Source organism: Ambystoma mexicanum, chromosome 11 (assembly GCF_040938575.1).
Source record: "Ambystoma mexicanum isolate Mex_15411 chromosome 11, UKY_AmexF1_1, whole genome shotgun sequence".
Taxonomy (NCBI): Eukaryota; Metazoa; Chordata; class Amphibia; order Caudata; family Ambystomatidae; genus Ambystoma; species Ambystoma mexicanum.
In genome coordinates this window covers 735071532-735095407 of record NC_090934.1, presented here as the reverse complement: position 1 = coordinate 735095407, position 23876 = coordinate 735071532, and the positions used below count along the sequence as shown (strand labels likewise).

General features: G+C 46.5%; 1 protein-coding gene and 1 long non-coding RNA gene across 6 annotated transcripts in view; one reads left to right on the top strand and one right to left on the bottom strand.

The window, feature by feature from the left end:
* LOC138503702 (uncharacterized) overlaps positions 1-20842 on the bottom strand; it is a 153196-nt gene extending 132354 nt beyond the window's left edge. The window contains exon 1 of the long non-coding RNA XR_011279689.1: positions 20782-20842. This is a non-coding gene — a long non-coding RNA (uncharacterized lncRNA). The remainder of the gene's footprint in view (positions 1-20781) is intronic.
* TEAD1 (TEA domain transcription factor 1) overlaps positions 1-23876 on the top strand; it is a 791559-nt gene that overhangs the window by 140625 nt on the left and 627058 nt on the right. The gene's annotated exons all lie outside the window — the stretch shown is intronic.

Sequence of the window (23876 nt, the reverse complement as noted above, 5' to 3'; positions counted from 1 at the left end):
GGAAGCCAATCCCATTGATCATTAGGTTTCTCCTCCCTTTCTTTCTTTTACAAAACTGGAGAATGTCAACTGACAGAGCCGCTTCTTAGATGACACCTTTAGGTTTTCATATTGGTGCAGAGCGGATTCTTACATGACACATTTAGGTTTCATATTGGTGCAGAGCTGCTAGTTACATGATCCCTTTAGGTTTTCATATTGGTGCAGAGCTGCTAGTTACATGATCCCTTTAGGTTTTCATATTGGTGCAGAGCTGATTCTTACATGACACATTTAGGTTTTCATATTGGTTTGTGGGTATAGCTTCCATCACAGAAGGGCTGAAGACGTACACCATCACGTCAAAGACCATTCTTTGAAATACATCAGAATGGGACATTATTAACAAAACCAATTGAATGTAGGAAATATGTACACAGGTGGCATTCGTCCAAACTCCTTTTAGAAATTCTATGTATGCAATGCCTCTTGAAACAATTACACAAAGCATAGGGATTGTGTGAATCAAGTCCAGAATCATAGAATGGTTCAGAGGGTAACTATCATCAGACATAAACAATTCATTAATTATAAAAGAGGTGCTAAGTCTAGAAACAGTATTTGTATCAATCTTAGCCCAGCAAACCCCAGTCATGGTGCTAGGCACAATTTCAGCATCGTATTGTGTGCCATCCAACATAGTGGAGCTCAAGGTGTGGTTCATCCACATGGCTGGTAAAAGATAGGGTGGTGACCTGTCTCTGGATTTATATGCTGGCGTCTCCCAAGACTCAATTAGTCGAGGTGTTGATAACTTCACATCCTTAGATTTCCCAAGCCAAGTATCTAAACACGTTTACTTTAGCTCATTTTTTCATTTTATAGTTTCTTCTTGTTTTTTAGTCTGCGTCTGGTTGTTGTGTCATAGGAAATATAAAATGTGTCCCTTGTTTCTACTAATGTATGTTTACCCTTAGGGCTCCCTTGGTTTTGGTTAGCTAGCCTTTTTATCTGTCTCTTACTCAGCAGAAGTGATTATTCCTATTGGCTGCAATGTAAAGGTGGGCGTGTCTGACACTTTCACGTCATAGATTAATGTGTGCAGTTTTTTTTTAATAAACTCTTCCTTATATTCAGTTTTACAAGGAGTAACATCAACATATTCAAGTTGTACAAGGTCATAGGGTTAGCCCGAGTCAAAGAATGGAATAAGTGACAATCTGGTATTTGGTTATTACAAGCTTAGTCTGGTTTCCACAAGACCTAGGCACAACTGTGACTCTCATCAAAAAATCAAAGCAGTCTTCCTAACTTCTTTTACCCCTCCTACCCTGTTCCCTCGCCCCTCCCACCAAATTGTGAATGGGGATCTGCAAAAACTCATTCCATTCTCTAATTGTAAATATAAACCATCACTACACTGTTAATGTCCAATGTCTATGCTTGCCCGCTTACTCTAGGTAGCAATTGTGCCATCTGAGGCCACAGAGTTTCGTCATCAAGGTGTTCTCGTATCCACTAATCCCCAGCATAGGGCATTACAAGGAGTCTCAGGCTTCCTCCTCTGGGCCTACAGTTGGATTGGCCAGTTTTGGCCAGTTTTACATGATCCTGTGGGCACCATGGATGTTCATGTGATCGTCTTTCTCTGCAGTAAGTCAAAAAGGGGAGCCATTCCACATTAATACTAATATGCAAGAGTGCTGCAGGCTCTCCGTGTCATAGATGTTGTGTGCTGTGTGCATTCACTCTCTGTGTGTAGGGGGTATGACCTCTTTCAGTGCTTCATTATGCATGCCCTAGTCGCTAGTCGCAAGTTACTGCTATGTGTGTGTCTGTAGTAGGTCTCTCTGTCATCGTCTAACCCAAAAAGAATCAGCAAGGGGATCAGAGGTCTCTCAATCCCATCTAGCTCCTTCACCCAGGCCAGTACCTTGTTCCAATATAGGTGGATTTTGGGACAGTCCCACCAGACATGCCAGTAGGTACTGGTGTTGCCACATTTTCTCAAACATGGAGGGCTTGTGCCCGGATACATCTTGAACAGCCAGACCTGGGAGAACTGACACCGCTGCAATAGTCTATAGCCATGAATCTTGTCTTGCATCATCGTAGAAGCTGATCATGCTTGTCTACAGATGGCTGGACAGGGATCTCTATCTTCTGGGGAAGGAATGTCACATGCCCATTGTTGTCTGGCTTTCTGCGTCTTCCTATTGTTTGCTTCCAACAAAGCTGAATAAAGCTACAAGATGAGGCCCCTGGTCCATACGTGTGTGTTGAGGATTTGTTTGAATGCCGTCAGTGGGCGACTCAGGCAGCTCTTCCAGAGTCGGTCCATCAGGACTCACTTCAATTGTAGGTTCATAACATTGGACATTGAGTCACCTCCCACTTCCTCGTCCAGAGTTGGTTTGCCGTGGAAAATTCTGTCTTACCATAATTTTCTCGCCCTTGCCAGACCTCTCTCGTAATATGGATGGAATCAGAGTGGCTTGTGGATTCTATCCCTGATTGGGGGGACCCATAGACAGCTAAGGGGGGGAAGGGCAGGTCGTTGTTTCTAGAGGGACCTAAGCTTTTCTCCACAAAACCCACAATGTAGCCGGTATTGGATGCTTTCTGGGCACCCACAACCATTCCCCTATAGTTGCTGGGGTCATCAAGTCGTTTTCCAGGGAAAACCATTATTTTTCTTTGCTACCCTGCAGGTGGTTCATGAGGACCCTTAGCTGTGCTAGCCTATAATACTCTTATAGCTCTGGGAATCTCACCCCTCCTTTATCTCTTGGCAGGATCTAGGTACTACCCATGGTTTCTTTTCGTCCCATAAGAAATTCAATATAGTTCTTTTCGCTTTCCTTGAAAAAGATATGAGGACTTCAATTGGTAATGCTTGTTATAAGAATAAAAGTCAGGGGAGGACGTTCATTTTCAGGTTGGTGAAGAGATCCGCCCATGAGTGAACCAGTCCTTTCCACCTTGCTAGGTCAGTCTTAATGGCGGACCATGATCGAGGGTAGGTATCATTATATAGCATTATCATGTTCCTCTGAATAGAAACACCGAAGTATCGCAGGGCCATCGCTTGTGTACGAAAACCTCATCTAATTAACTCTGGTGCGTGTTCCGTCAGGGGAAGAATTTCTGATTTTGTGAAATTTATTTTGAACCAACAGGCACCATAATTCGTTACCATTTCGATGAGCCCAGGGAGGGAGACATCTGGAAAGGTCACATACGCAAGCATGTCGTCGGCAAAGAGTGCCAATTTGTATTCTCTTCCTTGTCTCACTAATCCCCTGATAGTCTCATCTCTACGAATGAGTTCCGCTAAGGGTTCCAGGATCAAGGCAATGAGCAGGGGAGAGAGAGGACAGCCCTGCCTGGTACCTCTCTGTAAGGGGAACAGACTGTTGCCTTGGCCCTAGATCAGTATTGGGTCTCTGTCTGTGGGATTAATGGGGGCTATTAGATCTAATGTCTTTCAGATATTGTTGGCTCCCTGCTTCCCTCTTATAAAACCCACCTGGTCGCTATGTAAAATCAATCTACCCACCCTTTCCGCCAAAATGCTAGCATACGTTTTTGCTTCTACCTTTAGGAGAGATATTAGGCGGTAGGAGTCATATTCAAGCTTGTCTTGCCCTTATTTCAGAATGACCACAATCCTCGACTGGTTGAAGGAGTCAAGGGCTAAATTCCCGTCCATTAATCTGTGCAGTTTTTACTAGGTGAGGATGCTTAGAGCTATAGATTTTATACGGCGGTAACCTTGTCATGGTTAAGAGGCTGATATTCTGTGTTTGCTTTGGTTATTCTATGCAATAGTGATTTCAGCTGATTTTTCCACCACAGCATACACTGGCACATTGATAAAAACATGCCGTTCCAGAATGCTTCACTGCCACACAGTGAATTTGAGTCAGAACGTCTTGCAATTTAAGTTACTTAAAGGGACTGAGAATGTAGTTGTCTGTGCTTGTGTTTAATATCACTTCAAGATTAATATCAAGCACATGCAAGGCTCTGTGTATGTAGCGAGAATGCAAGATGCTCCGATAGTATCCGAGATAGGCTACAAGTGCTTGGATATGTACACAGAACCTTTTGGCGTGCCTGGAAGATTGCATAGATGCTGCCGGGGTCATGTGCAGAAGAATCGTGAATGGATGCGTTTGTTTACAGCATGGAAAGAGCGAAGCTGAACGCATTTATACTGTACCAGCCCACACTTGACCAGTGCATAATTCACTTGTTTGAAAATGCTCGCGGTTTGTAAGCAGGCGACACTGTTAACCTTTTGTTCACATGGAATTCATCGGAGATGCGACAATGAGCCTCTAACACTTTGTATTATAATATGATAGCACACAAGCCATGATGACTATGCGCTGACTGACGCTTAATCGATCAAATGGACACTTCTCATACTTGACCTTGACTCTATCTAATAGTTCTGATTGTCCAGGAGGCTACACTCTGAACGTTTTGGAGCCGTTCTTTCAAAGGCAGCGAAATAAGCATTGTGTGTTTGTTTTCTTTTAGGTTTGCTGTATCATGACAATCCGATGGGTATTCTTTAGCAGTAACATAATGATGTGCTCTTCAGAAGCTTTTGTTTATGAGCTGTGTTCATAAATGTTATCATTGATGAGGATATACTTATACTGTGTACATGAAAACCGTGCTTAAAAAGAAAGTCACCACAATCTTGCCCGTCCCTAAAAATCACTTGGCAAACTCACAAAATATAACATAACAGGTATACTTATAGAGAGCATTCTCACCTCAGTGCGGCATCTTGGGACTGATAACAGATGTTTATTATTACCCAACTCAGTGGTACACATTTTATCAACCTCAGAAGAATGAAGGGCCCATAGGTCCTGCTGAGAGTTTAAACTGTGACCATGGGGTCCGACACAGATACCTGTAAAGGGTGCATTAGCCAACAGAGCCGCTAATCTAGCCTGTCAAATTCTCACGTGACCATTCTTCGCTGCTATTCAAAATTACTGCGACGGGTGTGTACAATCGCATCAGTCGCTGTTTAAAAAATAGCAATCTCAGTGATTCACCCCAATTAGGGTTCCAAAGTCTGTATTGACCTGAAATAGCCTTCACCCATGTCTCCAACTTCCTCCACACCTCCTTTCCTTTGAGACTTTGTCCTCATTCGCTTTGCCTTTGACATTGAGGACCATTCCTTTGTGCTCCCAACGTGTTCTGTCAAAGGTATTCAGACTCAGCACTCAAATGGTTTGCTTCTTACCTCCTTGACTGTATCCTTTCCATCTCTTGGAATACTCAATAATCCAGCACCTTTCTCCATGCAGAAATGCTCCATGGCTCTGCTCCCAGCTCTTTCCTCTTTACCTACTACACATCCTTGTCAGGCAAGAATATCTCAATCATTGACATCTCTTTGTCAACGATAATCAAATCATTTTTCCTACCCTCACCCCTTGCAGTTTAGGGATCTTCTATCACAATGACACTTGACTACAACATACTCCTACGTCCCGTCCCCTTTCCTCCATACCTATGGGACATCTCTCCGTCCTGTGGGACGGGACAGGTGCACTTTGTAAAAAGCATCTCAAAAAAATGTTTCAAAAATGTGTCCTTCCTCTCTTTCTGCGTGGGGTCCGGCACGCGGCCGTAACCCCGCCCACCTTGGCTCCGCCCTGCACATCGCCCATCAGTCCTATTTTCAGCTCGTTCGGGACTGGACGCACTTGCATCCTCGGAAGATTTTCTTCCCTTTTTTCCTCTCTGGCTCTCGCTAGCGATCGTGTACTAGTCTGTCTATGTCGTTCAAAGTAGACTTTCCAGACTGTTCATCGTGTCACCGTCGTTTCGCGAGGGCAGATCCCCATCCTCTTTGCTTAGAGTGCTTGGGTCCGAATCACCGTTGGGATTCCTGTTTTTACTGCGACTCCCTTTCGGTCCGGGCACTTCAATGTTGGTTGGAGCGGTGGGAGGAGGTGTTGCGACAAACTCCTCCTTCACATTTTCAGGTCATCGACGAGAAGAAAAAACGCCCGGTAAGTTCTTTACTTTTCAGAGCACCCCGGCCGGGGGATACCTTTCCAGGTTCCTCTCGGGCCGGGAGGGGCGTTGATCGCTCTGTCACCGGTGTTTGTCCTGAGGTGCCAGTTGGGCCTAATAATTGCACCAGAGTTTTCTCTGAGGGTCTCCGTAAGGGGCCTGTGGATACCAAAGCAGGCTCAGAGGCCCCTCCTGTGGGGGCTGTTTGTAGACCCAGTTCTACTGAATCGTGGGATACCGGAGCTCGCTCTGAGGCCTCTCTGTCAGCTTCCCTCAAAAATAAGACCGGGGTGTGCCCGAGGCCTTGGTGGGGCTTGCTGTTACCGAACGGATGTTCGAGGCCTGCGTGGATAAGGCTGTTACCGCACGTGGGTCCGAGGTCCCTCTTTCAGAGGCTAAAGTTACCAACATTTCTGAGAGGCCTGGCAAGGACTTACCGGTGAAGGCTGTTTCTCACCGTTCCCGCTCTTGCAGCGACACCAGATCTGTTGAGGGGGCAAAGAAGGAAAGCTCTTCTTTTACCGGCAAAGCTGAGGTCCTTCCTGGGAAGGCTGATTTGGCGGTTGGAATGTCGCAGAAACATTCCAGGCATCACAGTACCGGCTCTGCCGAGGTTCCTTTTGTTAAGGCTAAAGTTAAGACCCCTGATCCATCGACGGGGACGCCTGCCTCACTTCCTCACGTGCCACAGTTCCCCTCAGACGATGACAAAATGGCGCCCGTTCCCACCACGACGGCCATTTTGGGTGCTACCCCTACAACTACGCCATCGGCCTCAGGTGTAGGGCTGGGTTCCTTGGGTGAACATAGAGTCCCTTGTGCGCATCCTTATCGGCCAGTTTATGACTGGAACGCCCGGATGCTCTTCCGCACAATGTTTCGTTGCCTGCGGGGTCGGTACCTTTGATTTATGTGGATACGTCGGTGGAGGGGCCTGTGTGGCACCCTTCCCCGTTACGTCCCTGGATTTGTCCACCTCTTGAGAGGCCTCCTCAGGTTCCGAAGCAGTCTCCGGAGGAGGCCTTTTTCGGTACTTTTCAAACTTTAATCTGTACCAACCCCATGAGGGAATATTTCAAAGGGCTTTTCAGGGAGATATGTCCACCCGCGCCTCCGGCTCCACCCATTCCTCCAGTGGTTCCGCCGGCGCCTCCATTGCCTGCAGTGCCTCCCCCGACTCTTCCGCCTTTGCCCCCATTTTCCCCTGTGGACAAGGCAGCGCCCGACACGGTTCAGCAGGATCCTCACCTGTCGGATGAAGCGTAGGGCTCTCAGGTTAACGAGGACATGCGCTGCTCTATTAGAGTTTTTCATGACCGGGTACTGGGCATGATGTGCTTCTTAGATGTTCCGGTGCCCGAGGCACCCGCTCCGCAGGAGGGTGTGCTTTCTGGGGCCTTCACCCTGTCTCCTTCAGAGCGTACCGGCCTGTTCTTGCAGAAGGACGTTCTGGCCGAGGTCCGCAGGGTCTAGGAAAAGCCACACTCTGGACTTTTTGTCAATAAGAAGATTGGCGCGAGATACAGGCTGCATTCTTCGGAAGTGGTGGCCCTGTCATCTTGTCCGCCTGCCTCCTCCACAGTGGTGGCCGCGGCCACTTTGCAATCCAGGCCTGCAGCATCCTCTTCCACGACGGCTACTCAGGTTCTGGAAAAGGAGGACAAGCTCCTTGACTCCCATGGGAGGAAAATCTTTGCCAACTCAGCCTTGCAGCTCAGGCAGGCCAACACCAAATTGGCATTAGCGGGGGATAATATGCGGATGTAGAAAGGTCTGTCGGAGTTTGAGGAGTTTATCCCGGTCGAGAAGCTGGAAGACTTTAAAGGGGGGATATCCGACGCAGGGTCTTGGCCCAGGATCTCCTGGAGGCTGCGGCTCATCACGTAGACACCTCAGCTCGGGTCCTTATGCTGGGGGTTGATACCTCACGGCAGGCGTGGTTGCATGCAACTAAATTCTGAAAAAAAGTGCAGGACAAGGTGTTGGACCTTCCGTTTGATGGGAAGGAGCTCTTTCATTCTACAACAGATGTAGAGCTCACCAAGACAAAGGATAGCACTCAGCCAGCTAAGTCCTTGTCAGTCCTGGTTAAGACTCCTTTCAAAACCCAGAGACAGTTGTCGCAAAGTCGACCTTCTTCTGGCTTTAGGGGCTTCCTCGACCGAAAATCTCGCAGAGTGGATACCCCTGCGGGGAACAACCGCCGTAGGCAACAACGGACGCGGTTTTTCTCCCACTCCTCAGCGTCTTCCTCAGGTTCAGGTGGCAACGCCACCGATAAATCTACTAAATGAGGGTTTCCGCGCTCGCACGAGACCCCGGTGGGAGGACGCATTGCATCTCATTGGGAGGCGTGGCAGACCATCACAGAAGACAGATGGGTCTTGTCAGTCGTTCGGGTGGGCTTACGCTTACATCTACCCCCTACCTCAACCCTCCTTTTCAGCTGTCGGGCTCGCCCTCCCTCAAAGCTGAGGTTCAGAAACTTCTGGACCTCAGAGGTGTGGAACCGTTCCCCATGGGGAGCGAGAGGAGGGCTTCTACTCCCAGCTGTTTAGGGTGCCCATACCCAACCAGGCTGGCCTGCGCACCATCCTAGACCTTTCCCAGTTCAATCTTTTCCTACCCCAAGAGAAATTCAAGATGATCACGCCTAGCCAGATACGCTCCTCCTTGCATATGGGCAATTGGCTCAGTGTGGTGGATCTTCAGGATGAGTACATGCATATCCTGATTTGGAACCCACACAGGAGATATCTCCGCTTCTCTTTGGGAGAGGAGCACTTCCAGTTTCGAGTGCTTCCTTTTGGCCTCTGCTCGGCGCCGCGTGTCTTCACAAAGATGATGTTGGTGATTGCAGCCCACCTTCGTCTCCAGGGTATCCATGTGTATCCATATTTGGACGACTGGCTCTTACACAGCCCTTGTCCGCTGGCAGCAGCGGGCAATCTCCAGTCTCTCCTTCAGCTCCTGTTCCATCTTGGGCTGTCGGTGAACTGGTGGAAATCTTCCATGACTGTCTCGCAGGACCTGATTTTCCTGGGTTTTCACTGGAACACGATCAACTGCAGAGTGTACCTGATCGGGGACAGAATGGCGGATCTGTTAGCCACGTGTCAGATGTTTGCGCAGTCGGAGAGCATGTCGGCCTGGTGGTTCCAGAGGCTTCTGGGCCTCATGGCCTTGTGTGTGCTGGCTCTTCCTCTTGCTCGTCTCAAGATGAGACAGACCCAGATGGCTCTTCGGAGTTCCTGGCTTCAGGCTGTGGACCCGGATTCCAAGCTGATAATGATTCCGGATTCCATGAGAGTGGTCCTGGAATGGTGGTCATCTCTCAGCAACCTGTCGGTGGGTGCAGGGTTTCAAGACCCAGCTCCTATAGTGACGATCACGACGGACTCCTCCCTCCTGTGGTGGGGTGCAACGTTAGATCTTCTACAAGTCTCGGACCTCTGGTCGCCTCAGGACAAGCTCCTGCACATAAATCATTTGGAGCTTCTGGCGATCTTTCATGCGCTCAGGGTGTTCAGACCGGTCATTGCCAACAAGGTGGTCCGCATACGCACGGACAATGTGGTGTCGATGTATTACATCAACAAGCAAGGGGGAACGAAGTCTCCCCCCCTGTGGACCTGTCCATCCAGATTTGGGAATGGGCTGTGCTTCATGGTGTCTGGCTGCTTGCAGTGCACATCCTGGGCCAGCTGAATGTCACTGCGGATGCCCTCAGCCGGCTGACAGTGGTCAGCTACGAGTGGGAGTTGAAGGCGGAGGTCCTCTCATGGATCTTCTTGCGTTGGGGCACACCAGAGGTGGATCTCTTCGCTACTGCGGTGAACAAGAAGCTTCCTCGGTATGCTTCCAGAGGGGGGCTGAGAGCCTCCTCTCTGGGGATGCTCTTGAGATTGCATGGCACAACATGAGAGCTTATGCCTTCCCGCCTCTGCCTCTAGTCCATCGAGCAATTTGGAAGCTGAAGAACTCAGTGAACTGCTCCCTTCTACTCATAGCCCCCTGGTGGCCGGCCAGGTTTTGGTTCTCAGAACTTCAACACCTGTCGGTGTATCCGCCGATCAGGTTACTAGTGACCCCAGATCTTCATCGGGGGGAACAGCAGATATGGCACCCCTCCCCACAATCGCTCAGCTTGGCGGCATGGTGCCTGAGTTCAGGTCTTTAGAGCATCTTAACTTGTCTACGGATAACATGCGTATTATCCAGGCAGCCAGGAAACCCTCGACCAGATCCCAATACAGGAGTAAATGGCCCAGGTTCTGTCATTGGTGTTTGGGAAAGCAGTTGGACCCAAGGGTGGCTACGAATGACACTGTGGTGTCCTTCGTGTCCTCCCTAGCAGAGTCGGGTGTTCACGTTCTGTCCTGCAGAACTTACCTTTCAGCGGTCTCCGCTTATCTTTCTACAGACCAATGTTCCTACTCTCTGAGTAACTCAGTCATCAAGAGGCCTTTTGCAGGCTTGACACGCCTCTACCCTCCAGTTCGTAGTCCGCACCCGCCGTGGGACCTAAATGTAGTCCTGATGGCTCTGTGCCATAAGCCTTTTGAACCCAGGGCTACGGTGGACCTCAAGTACCTATCATGGAAAGTGTCCTTTCTGGTCGCCGTTGCCTCAGCAAGGCGGGTGAGTGAGCTCCAGGCCTTGTCAGTGGAGCATCCCTTCTTGGTCTTTCACAAGGACAAGGTGGTCCTACGGACAAACCCTGCCTTTCTACCGACGGTGGTAACTGAATTCCATCTGAATCAGTCGATCTCCCTGCCGGTCTTTTTTCCGAACCCTACCTCAGTGGCAGAAAGGGTTCTGCACTGTCTAGATGTCAGAAGGTCTCTTAAGTTCTACCTTGACAGGACTTCCGAGCTTAGGAGTTCTCAACTTTTTGTGACTTTCGGTAACCCTCAGGGTAAGCAGGTGTCTAAGGCGACTATTTCTCGGTGGATCGCCGCCTGCATTACGGAGTCTTTCACCGTCCAAGGGCTGAAACCTCCTAAGAGTATTCATGCACACCTGGTGCGGGGCAAGGCATCTGCGGTTGCTTTTCAGAAGTACGACCCCTGGGAGTCCATCGCTAGGGCAGCTACTTGGGCCTCCCCAGCCGCTTTTTGTAAGCATTATTGTCTTGACATGAGCTCGAGAGCTGATGCTCAGTTTGGTCAGGCTGTGCTGAAGAACCTTTTTCAATAAGGGGTATTTCCATCCACCCGTAGTTCCAGTTAGGAGTGCTTTGGAATCTCCCATAAGTATGGAGGAAAGGGGATGGGACGTAGGAGTATAAGTATAACCAGGTTACTCACCGTAGTGACCACCTTACTCCTAGTCCATAGTCCCCTTTCCTCCATATGCCTGCCCGCTGTCCCCTCTAATAAGGCTCCTCTGTTATTGCTAATAGGTATCTGACCTGGCGATAGAAAAGGACTGATGGGCGATGCGCGGGGCGGAGCCAAGGTGGGCGGGGTTACGGCTGCGTGCCAGGCCCCGCGCAGAAAGAGAGGAAGGACACATTTTTGAAAAAGAAAATGTGGATGTTTTTTACAAAGTACTCCGATCCTGTCCCACAGGACGGAGAGATGTCCCATAAGTATGGAGGAAAGGGGATTATGGACTAGGAGTAAGGTGGTCACTATGGTGAGTAACCTGGTTATTAAAAAAACAACTGCCACTGTGGCTCCACTCAACATGCCAAACACCTCCTTCTCACCAACCACTCTTGTAACTAAAATGGTGTGGGGCAAGGCTCTATTCAGCTGTGCTTGGCAAAGGAAATGCTGTTTGGACTGCTGCTTGGGTAGGTGTACATAGGCTTCCCCACAGCCTAAAAACATAACAAGAGCAAAGGCTACACCTCAATCCATGCACATTTCCCAGAATAATAATAGCTCATTAGCTATGGATTGGGTAAAGTTGTGAATTAACAGTCTTGGTAGTTAGATTTCCTCTCTCATCAATGAGGGTAACAAGTGTTTACACCTATTAACGGTCTTTGTCAAAGCTGGGCTGAGTATACACAAATCAAGTAAATAAACATATTGCACATCACATTGAACATGTGAAGTAAAATTAACAAAAGAGGGAATTGGCAGATGAGAGAGGGACAAAAAAGAGGGAATAAACAATAGAAAAAATCACATTTGTTTTGGGCAAAAAACAATAAAATGGATTCTAAATAAGGAATACAAATTATGAGATTCTTGTCATCAGTATGCAGTTGTTTTGCCGCCAGGCTTTTTTTCGAGTCCCTTGTGCGCATCCTTATCGGCCAGTTTATGACTGGAACGCCCGGATGCTCTTCCGCACAATGTGGGAACCCCCCAAATATTTAAAAAAATAAATTGATGAGTTTTTTTTCAATTAGATTTGTTAAAAACTCATCGGAAAAAAAACTAGCGGCAAAAGAATATAGAACCCTTTTCGTCTTAGTGTTCCATTTTTGCACATTTCCCCACAGTCACCACTGAGTGTGCATATTTCTTTTCAAAAGTGAGCGCATGCACGTGTCCCCCTATGATGTCCTGGGACTATGTCCTGTTTGCTAAGTCTAAATGATAAATGCAGTGCCTAAAAAAGTGTGCATTGGATAAAAATGAATGCATCTGTGCCATCTACAATATCAATATTAAGTTGCAAGCATTTCCTAACAATAGCACCTGTGGGTGTGTTCCTAGATGACATAGATTTGAACAGTAGATAATGCAGCCTTAACAGGCTCGCTTTATTCAAGACGATTGTACATTACTGAGGAGAAGGGGGCATGCCCAGCAAGTCTGTTCGTGATTAGATAAATTGTCCTTAGAAACAGAAATATTCTATTTGGAATTGTCATTCTAGCCAGTCAGATATATTACAAAAACTAGATATTACATCTAAAAACCTAGAAATGCAGGAACTGAAACCGAGATCTAAATTCATTCCACCAACACCAACAGATATCATCATTGACACGTTTCATAAGGAAGCAATACATTGATAGACAACCCAAGACGAAGACAGACATGCTTCTTTAATAATCTTAAACCAGTGGAACATACAGCTTTAAATGATTTGGCTAGAGACCCCAACATTGTTAAGAAGCAGACATAGTGGGGAATATTGTTATTTTGAATATCAAAGATTACATCGATATGGCAAATTTACACCTTACCATCTCGGGGTGCTACCAGAAACTACCAACCAATCCTAACAATTCAGTCAAACTCAAAATGGCAAAACTGATTTGGAAGGGGTATTGACAAGGCCTATTTACAGACTTAGAGAAAGAATTTCAAACTGTTGCTGAACCCACCATGCCTCCAATCTACCTGCACAAAATACATAAACACTGTGATATGTTTCCTGAAATTAGACCTATCGTGAGCGGCATGAGTTGGGTGACCGAAAAAATATCATAATATTTGAACACCATTATCAGACTCTATGTCATAGCATTACCATCTTATTTTACAGACTCGACACAGGTGATAATGACTATTAAAGATATCAAGTGGGATCCTGACTGCTTCCTAGTCACACTGGACGTGAAGGCTCTTTATACCTCTATACAGCACACCCTGGCCATTCAGGCCATAGAGTATACATTTAGAAATACCTAAGATTTATATTACAGACATGTTACCATGTTCAAAGTTATGTTACAATTTAAATTGGATAATAATGACTTCTCCAGCATGGGGTCTGGCATGGATTCCCATGCTCATGAATATTCCCGGTCGTCAGGCTTGGAATCCTCAGTAAAAGAAAAAACGGTTTCACTTTTACTTAAAAACTGTATTTCTCCTCTAAGCCAAACACTGTACTCTGGGTCATACTGCCCCCAGCCAAGGATTGCCCTCTCCCTAAGCCCCTCCTTTGGCAGCCATCTTCAGATTTTTACAGCATGTTCAAGTGTTGGGAGTCCTCGAGTTCTGCTCAGTGAGCTATTCTACATTTGTTCACGCTTTTACATGAAAGAGTCCTATTTTTGTCAAACAGAGCCTGTGTGCTCTTCTCTCTCTCCATCGGCCTACACGCAGGGATCCGTTTGTTGGTGTATTTCGGCGCCCCTCAAAGGCAAGGTTCGTTGAGTTTCTTGAAGCTTCCAGAAGGCATGGATCGTTGAGTTTCTTGAATCTTCCAGAAGGCCATCCGGCCTACTCCGCACTCTGAACCAACACGGAAGAGAAGGAAGAGGGAAGCCCCCTTTTCAAGCTCTGCTCCAGCTGAAGACTGCAGAATGTGTTTGTGGAGGACATACACTTTCAGTGCCTCTACTGTCTCCATCCGTACCAAACAGAAGGAAATTGTGAAATCTGCCTTGGGTTCACCAAGAGAACCATGAAGTATCGTCACAGTAGATGTAGGCCTCTGCCTCATGCCCCAAGCAGGGGTATGGCCCACCCAGGACCGGCCAGTCCGAGGAGCGGGCTTCTAAGTCCTTGGAGGGTGCCCCATCTGTCGGGGCCCAAGACAAGGCAAAGCACTGCGAGTCTGTTTCCATTGGGGCCGCCGCGCAAGCATGTCCCGCGATGGGCAGGGCGCGATCAACCTCACCATCTGCCTCCATCTCCAGCCATCGATCCAGCTCCTCCTCAAAGTGGAAATACGCCAACTCGGCTAAGCTGAGGGAGAAGCCCGAGAAGACTACGGTGCTAAAAAAGGCGTCCAACCTGCCCAAGAAGGCCCAGGCAGCGCAAGAGAAATCATTGTCGAAGATCGAGATGGTGGCGGCCGCACTCACAAAGGCCCAAGGGGCTGACCCGTTGAAGGTAGCCCTGACTGCACCCAGAGTATCTCTAGCCCTGAGGCAGGACGCCTCGGCCGGGGCAGTGGACAAGACACCGGAAAAGAGGATGCCGTCGCTAAGCCCGAATCCGACCCCTCAGGAAGCAAAAAAGGAGGGGGCAAGGAGGCCTAGGGCAGGCTGTACTCCAAGGCACGGATATTTCTTCCTCGGACGAGGAGGACCAGGAGTCCATACACACGATCCACGAGGATGTGGGGGACGACAAAGGCAGAAGAGCACACGGGGACAACGGCAGAAATGCCGACGGCAACAATGGCGGGGGGCCTAGCAGGCCCATCGCTCCACCTCCAACCAGAGATGTATCACTGGACATCCTTTTGACTCTGCACACGTTGGTGTAGGAAATTCAGAAATGGATGCCTCTGACCCCGGCAGACCCGCATCAGCCTCTGTTCAAAAAGAGGTAGCGCCATCTAACACTGCCGCATCAACCTCCTCACCCGCGCCATGTGCCCTTCACCTGAGGGATCCAGACACTGGGATGACACGGCCACAGCGACGGCGACATTGTCACGGCAAGCGGATTGCCGCAGCCGAGGGTGTCCCTACCACACGAGATGGGGTTGTTTCGTGCCATGGTCGCCAGGGCGTCCAAGCTCTTTCAGCTGACACCCAAGGAGACGAAGGAATGTTTTCTTTACCAGAGGTGTGGGCTGAAAGGAAAACCATCATGGTGCTGCCCCTCCTGGGCGACGTTTGGGAGGATGGCCTTGCCCTAATGAAGAACCCGGCCAAGAGGGATAGGCTGGAGAAAAAGTACATGGTGGCGGAGTCCGCATCCAGGTGCCTACAGTCTCCACCGTCGCCAGACTCTGTGGGGTCGGCGGCTGCGAGGAAGAGATCGTCTAACCCCTTGTCATCATCCTCAGTCCCTCCAGACAGCGAGGGGAAGAAGTTGGACGCCATGGGGAGAAAGGTCATCTACTCTGCGGCATTTACCGTCAAGGCTGTGAATGAGCTGGAGATTCTGGCCAGGTATGACAGGGAGCTGTGGTGGAAGCTGGCCCCAATTCCGGTGTTGCTGCCCGATTACAAGCGGTTGGAGGTAATCGCATTCCTCCAGGAGGGGGAAGTGGCTTGGACCATGCCATCACAGTGGCCCTGTACAGGTTTCTGACAGATGGGGAACGGTGTCTGAATCTGTCGTCGAGTCTGGCTAAACGCCACCAACCTCCACCAGGAGGTCCAGACGAGAGTACTAAACGTGCCATTCGACTAGAATTTAGCAAGGACGTTGACTAATTTTTGCAGGCCATAGGCACTCTCCAACAGCACCGCTCTTCCTTTTGTGCCTTCGGAGGGAAGTCGGGTAGATCGACGAAAGGTTTAGGTGGAAATTCCTCGTCGTACCGTCAAACCTCCCGGTCCACGACCCAGGGGGCCTACAGAGGCTTTTGGTGGAAGAAGTCAGCGCCGTCGTCACCCCCAAGGTGGAACGCAGGTGCCAAAGCAGGACTGAACCAGCCAGGACGTCAGGCCCCCACCCATGCACCCTGGTGGGAGGCCGGCTGGCGAGATTTGTCAGCGGGTGGGAAAATATCTCCACTGACAAATGGGTGCTGGATGCTCTCTCCCGCAGACATACCCTGGAGTTTCTGCAAAATTGTCTGAGGATCCCTTCTGTGACCCGGCAGGAGCAGCACATCTGTTAGCTCCTGCAGGGGGTACGGGCCATGCTAAAGAAAGAGGCGATAGAGCTAGTTCCAAGATGGCTCCGGAGCTCAGGAGTCTACTCCATATACTTCTTAGTCAGTAAGTAGACAGGGGGCTAGAGGCCCATCCTAGACCTACAGCGTCTCAACAAGTTCCTCAAGTCCCAGAAATTTAGGATGGTCACGTTGCAGCACGTGCTCGAACAACTGGAGGAAGGAGACTTCTTGTTGTCGCTGGGTCTGGAGGACTCCTACTTCCACGTCCCCATTCACAGTAAACATCGGCCAAGCTGTGCTGCACAACCTGTTCGCTTGAAGGTGAGCCTGTTCTAGAGGTAAGAGTAATTGCTTCTGTTGAGCATTGCCACCTCCCGTGGTTTTGTAATGTTGTACTGCTATGTATTCTTTATTCATGAGCATGTGAATCCATGCCAGAGCCCATGCTGGAGAAGAAACACGTTATTTACCTGTTACTATTGTTCTCCAGCATGGGTCTGGCATGGATTCACATGCAAACCCTACCTTCTTGCTCATACTGCCACTTTATGTGGTTAACAAATCTGAAGATGGCTGCTAGAGGAGGGGTTTAGGGCGAGGGGAGTCATTGGCTGGAGCAGTATGACCTGGAGTACAGTGATTGGGTTAGATGGAAATAGTTTTTGTAAATTTGGTTTTATTAAGATTTTCAGTTGAAAGTCACATAGCAATGGGGTCTAAATATTTCCCGGCCCTGGCAAATCTGTTCATAGGACAATTTGAGGACTTTTTTCAGCACCCAGACTTTGAGTCCAAAGTCATTGTATTTATTTATTTATTTATTCGAATTTGTTAAGCGCACAGCAGACCGTAGGCATCGTGGCACTAGTTACATTGTTGCTTATTCTTAGTTACATACAGTTCATGTCCATAAGTGTTACATTGGACGCAAATATTATTACATGCATACATTATATTGATGTATATGTTATATATATATTGATGATGTGTTTATGAAATAAAAGGGGGCCAGAGTGAGCTTGACAATGTTGTTAACCCATTGAACAGCAACACTTTTGGTATCTTATTCACACAACACATTGATAAGAGTGCAATTGATTTTCTCGACCTACACATTTATGTAGATGACACTATCTTAAGAATGGTGCATTCTTTTTTAATAGTACTGTTCGGGCTGGCATCCACTATTTTTAGAACCACACAGATATAGCTGTATTGGTTCAGTAGATGTGCAATGTGACTAAGCAACTTGCTTTGGACTTTCACAACAATATGCTGACCTAAGTTTACACTATATTAAGTTAGAAGCCTCAAATGTAATGTGTAATAATCAACAGGGGGTACCAAGCATTTCGGGATTGCGCTCAGTGTACTTAGGGAATGGACTCCTCATTTGATTTAGGCTGAAAAGGCAATGTAATATAACCATCTGTTTAGATTTGCACATGCATCCATTAGAGACATGACAATTGTAACACAAGGTAACATGACACACAACTGTGCAACTAACAGCTGGAATTCGGTGCTAGTAAGCTAATTGTCTAACTCTATATAATGAGGTTGTCAGTGCTTGGATCCACTGTATCTTTAGCAATTTTGTCTTGTGAGAATTGTACTAAGTAGGTTTGTGATACCTTCTTTTCTTGTGCCATGCTTCTGCTGTTATATATATATATATATAGTACAGCGAATGTGCTATTTATAGGCAATTTAATCTAGCTTATTGTGTTCACTGTTGGTCTGTGTAGGCTTGATTCATAGAGGGACTTTACTCAGGGCCAGTATGGCATCAGCAACCATCTGGCCATAACGTTACAAGTTGCAGAATATCTCTGTGATGTGATAACATACAGGACAAAGAAGCTGTGTCTAGGAGGCGAGGTGACATCAGTTGTTCACCTTTATTCTGGGTATAATGGTTATTGAGCATTTTACATTGTGCAGCAGTTAACACCTAACGGTGTGTCACACCGGGTTCATCCTATGTTTACTCTGGTGACGTCACATGGTATGCGTGTGATGTCACGGTATGTATAATAGTGAGTTTCCAAAATGGCACCCGCAGTGACTACATGCGGGACGCCAATACGGCAAGGATCTCCTCTCAATTAGCAGACCTGTATCTATTCTTGTACTAAGCCCGAAAAGGACAGGTAAGCCATTCTTAGAGGCTAAGCTTGTTACCTCATTCTCTGTTTTTTGTAACACGTGATCTTAACACAGAGTGTTGCATCAGAGATAGATACTAGGTGTTTTAAACTTTTCTGTTCAAGGACTAGTAATTACTTCTACTTCTACTGCTGGCAACATAAGAATTCTCTTCATTTTTCATTTGATTGAGGTATCCGAGAAACAAGGTGTATTCTGGGAGAGGCCCTTTGTTTATGAGATACAATAACGGGTGCCTATCAGGCTCTACATTTAATTATTTATTATCTTACATAGTGCTCCTTTTTTGATTATTTGCATCATAGCAGGCCCATTTTTAGTGTACCAATAATATTGTAAATACTCAGTAATACGTTGAAATCTAGAATGACAATTCCAAGTACAATATTACTGTTTCTAAGGACAGTTTACCTAATCACCTACCTACTTGCTGGGCAATGCCCTTCTCGTCAGTAATGTACAATTCTCTCGAATAAGGCGAGCCTGTTGTGGCTGTATTATCTAGTGTTCAAATCTATGTCATCCAGGACCACACACGCAGGTGCTAATGTTAGGAAATGCTTGCAACTTGATATTGATATTGTAGATGGCACAGATGCATTTATTTCTATCCAATGCACACTGGTGAATTACTCATGTTGGATAAGGAGTTTTTTTAGGCACTGTATTTATCATTTATACTTAACAAACAGGACGTACGTAGTCCCAGGACTTCATAGGGGGACACGTGCATGGGCTCACTTTTAAAAAGACCTGTGCACATTCAGTGGGGAAATGTGGGGAAATGTGCACAAATGGAACACCCAGATGAAAAGAATCTCATAAACTGTATTCTTTATTTAGGATCCATATTATTTGCTTTTGCCCAAAACGAAAGTGATTGCTACAGTTTTTTTATACCCTTTTTTCCCTCTCTCATCGGCCAATCCTCTTTTTTATGCTCATTTTACTTCACATGTTGAATTTGATGTGTAATATGTTAATTTACTTTATTTATGTGTACAAAGCCCTACCTTGACAAAGCCTGTCAATAGGTCGAAACACGTGTTCACACTTGGGCACTTGCAATTTCTCAACCCACACATGGTTTTTGGAATATGGAATAAATGTCTCAAACCAATTTTAAGAGTGACATACCCTCATTGATGAGAGAGTGAATCTATTCAGGGACATGCGCATGGATTTAGGTGTCGAATTTTCTTGCGCTCTTGTATGTGACACAGCTACTGTTCAAGCATCATTTGGGTATCCTTCTCTATTCTTTTGCCTCCATTTTCAAAACCCTTAACTTCCATTCTCACACTCTGTACATCCCTGCTCATCTACCACTTCCCTATAACTACTCCATGCGGGCTGGTTCCCCAGGGGAAACCCCCTCTTTCTGAATTCCTGCTCATTGTCACGAAATGTATTCAAAGACTAGCACATCGTTGTCAGTTTTCCTGCATTTCAGGCCTCTGCACCTGTACCCTATGCTCCAGCAACATCCTTAGCTTTTCATTTCCTTACTCTCACTCTCGTTTTCGATCCTTCTCCCTACTTGCCCCATGTAAGTGGAACGCCCTACACCCTTCAAAAATATTGAAAACGCCATTGCACATTAATTGGCACTTAAATGCCATTTCATCCTTCTTAAAAATAGACCCACCTTGCTGTATGCTTGCTCTCATCCCTATCACATATCGTGCCTGTTTAGCTTGGGCATGGATGACCATTCTGATTCATCATGCAGTCCCCACTCCTATCTTCCCACACATTCCTCTCCTGACCACCCCTACCCCAACCCCCAAAATCAGCTCCTCAGTCCAGAATTACCTCCATGTCCCTCTTCCTCTTCCCAGTGCTTATGTATGAGGCAACTTGTCTCATACACAAGTACCGGGACGAGGAAGAATATGGCTAGGAGTAATGAAAATTACAAATAGTTAATCCAAGCATTAAACACGAGCACACACCATTCACCATACACTCACACAGACCCAGCCACTCATACATTTACAGGAACACCCTTTCACCATACACACACAGTCCCACGCAGGCAGCCGACACGTAATGCACTCACTCATTCACACACAATACATTATACACACACACGCTTACATGCACGCACACAGATTTAAAGAAAATACATTTTCTTACCATTTTGAATCTGTTGGTCTAGGGAACGAGATCTTCAGCTTCTTGCAGCAGCCAGGAATGCTTGTTCCTGTAATCTGCAGAGGATCTGGAGGCTTCCATGTCATGCGGTGGGGGGGAGCCCTATTACTGAAAAAAGAAATCGTTTCTTTTTGAAGTTACTCTGACTTCATAAAGAAATTATTTCCGTTACGGGACCGAACCGTAACAGAAATAATGTGTTTATGAAGGCAGAGTGACTTCAAAAAGAAACTTTTTCTTTTTGAAGTCATAGGGCTCACCCCACCCCATGACATGGATGCCTCCAGTCCCAGGGCGGGGAGAGCCCTCGGAAATCAGAAAGAAATAGTTTTGTTTTGAAGTCACTCTGCCTTCATAAAGAAATTATTTCCGTTACGCTTTAACTGTAACTGAAATTATTTCTTGATAAAGGCAGAGTGACTTTAAAAAGAAACAATTTATTTTTTAAGTCTGAGGGGCCCCCCCTGGACATGTGCCAGCGGGTGGCCCCGCTATACCTCTGCTTTGGGGTCAGCCAAAAAGTGATCTATTTTTCACGAAGCCCAAAGTGGTGTATACTTGATTAAATATGTGGGACGATGTATTGTTGGCATATCAGGGAAAAACAGGGCATTTTGAATGGGATTTCGTTTTCATCTGGTATCCAATGCAGACAACGTCCTGCCTCTGAGATGTCATCTCGTCTGAAGACCACAGATGAGATTGGCTGCTGCATTGAGAACTCTATGTAGTCAGCCAATAAAATACTGTGGAAGACCAGCGTATTGAGAGTTTGTGTAATCAATGTGAACAATTGTGCCTGCTTCTATGAAAAGGGGTCTGTGCTTAAATGTGAGAAATGGGACACCTTTTCTTTAGTTTCTTAATGGAAAAAACAGTTGCTCACTACAGCATTAATCTGTTTGAATAAATACATTTGTATATCAAAATAGAACCCCAGGTTTGGGACAATTGTCACAAGGGGAATAGATTGGCTATGGAGTGTATGGTGGACATTTCCCAAATAGCTTCCCTAAGTTTCAGTGCTAGGAAAATGACCTTTCTCTTGGTATTATTGAGTGGGAGTAAATTGCCTGTATACATTTTATCTGTAGATAAAAGATAGAATTGGAGCTTGGTAAAGTATTAATCTACATATCACCTGACTGTGATGGGAAAATTCCTTAAAATGGTTCCATAGGGACTGTCATGAAGTCAGGTGAAAGGTTGGAGCCTTGGGCTACCCCACATGAGACAAGCGCTGTAGTGGAGCAGAGTGGCATTAGTTTAACAAACTCAGAGCATTTCTGTGGCGGAAGACTCAAGCCGTTTGTTTTATGTAAGAAGCATCATTTGGCTTGAAGGCTTTAATCAGAATAGAATTGATTGGAGCACATAGACATTTGTTTATGGTAAATAGATTTTGAGGTTTCTTTTAAAAGAGAATTTATATTTACAAATAATTTAAAGAATTTTAATTAAACGCTTGAAACATTGAATAGCTGGCCTTTTACAGAATAATTTTTTGATACATTAATGTTTCTGAATGCAAACTTGTGTTTTTCAATTATGTTTAATTGTGTGTTTAATTATTAGAGTTCAGAACTGTGAGTCTATGATAACATGTACAGTTAATGGCTGTTAGCCTTCATTGCAGTTTTAAATTCATTACTTTGACTGATCTAATATGCTTTATATTTCCCATTGAAGCTCTATTACTCTATTGATTTAGCTTATGTAGGTTAGCCTTTCATGCGCTAATGAGGTTCTTTGGTTAGGTATATGATATCAGTGTATGCTATGTTAATTTTGTTCTTGTTGCACACATGTATTAATATTGACAATATTGTGCTTGAGTGTTTTGCGTTTTGGTGTTACTAAGCTTTGGCAATTGCAAAATCAACTGCAGGAGCAGTTTCAAGCAGACAGCAGTTTGTCTACAGTGCGGACCGAGCTGGAGGCGGGGCTTATCCTGAAAACACCGGCCTTTCGCGAAGCACGCGGAGTGCCTGATTGTTTTGTCTTTTGGCGCTATTAAGCTTGGAGAATTGCAAAATCAACTGCAGGAGCAGTTTGAAGCAGATAGCAGTTTGTCTACAGTGCGGATCAAGCCGTAGGCACCGCTTATCACTGAAAACACTGGCCTCTCGCGGAGCACGTAGAGGTCCTGAGTGTTTTGTGTTTTGCTGTTACTAAGCTTGGAAAAATGTGAAATCGACTACAGGAACAGTTTGAAGCAGACAGCAGTCTCTCTACAGTGCGGATCGAGGTGAAGGCGGGGCTTATCACTGAAAACACCAGCCTCTCGCGGAGCGTGCAGAGTGCCTGAGTGTTTTGTCTTTTGCCGTTACTAAGCTTGGACAATTGCGAAATCGACTGCAGTAGCAGTTTCAAGCAGACAGCAGTCTGACTACAGTACAGATCGAGCCAGAGGTGGGGCTTATCACTGAAAACACCGGCCTCTCATGGATCGCGCAGAGTGCCTGAGAGTTTTGGCGTTACTAACTTGGACAATTGCGAAATTGACTGCAGGAGCTGTTTAAAGCTGACAGCAGTCTTTCTACAGTGCAGGGATTATCACTGAAAACCGCATCCTCTCGCAGAGCGCGAGGAATGCCTGAGTATTTTGTGTCTTGGTGGCGGGTGCAGGCTAAAGTACACCATAACTGCCTCTGGGATAAGAACCTTGTAATTGACCTGATGCCTGGAAAAGCAGACCCGAAATCAAGAATGCACTACATAAGAAAGGGTAAGCCTTATTCTAAAACTGTTACCCACGCCAACACCCGCCTGAGAAATGTAATGTTGCACCGGTAGGCCACCCCCGAGTTAAATCAATAGATTAATATGTTGGCTACAAAAACGGAGGAAATGACAGACTACTACCAGTCAGACAAAGATGCCCTGGTCCAAGAAGTGGTAAAAACGAGGGAGGCTAAAAACACCTCCTTGTCGGGTGACTTCGGGGATATAGAAAACAACTCCTTGCTTGAACTATGCTAATCACTTCTGGCTGTGGCGGGGGCAAATGGGGTATGTGAAACTGAACTAAGGGACCAGGACTCAAATCAGACGCTGCTTCAGGCAGAGAAACCCAA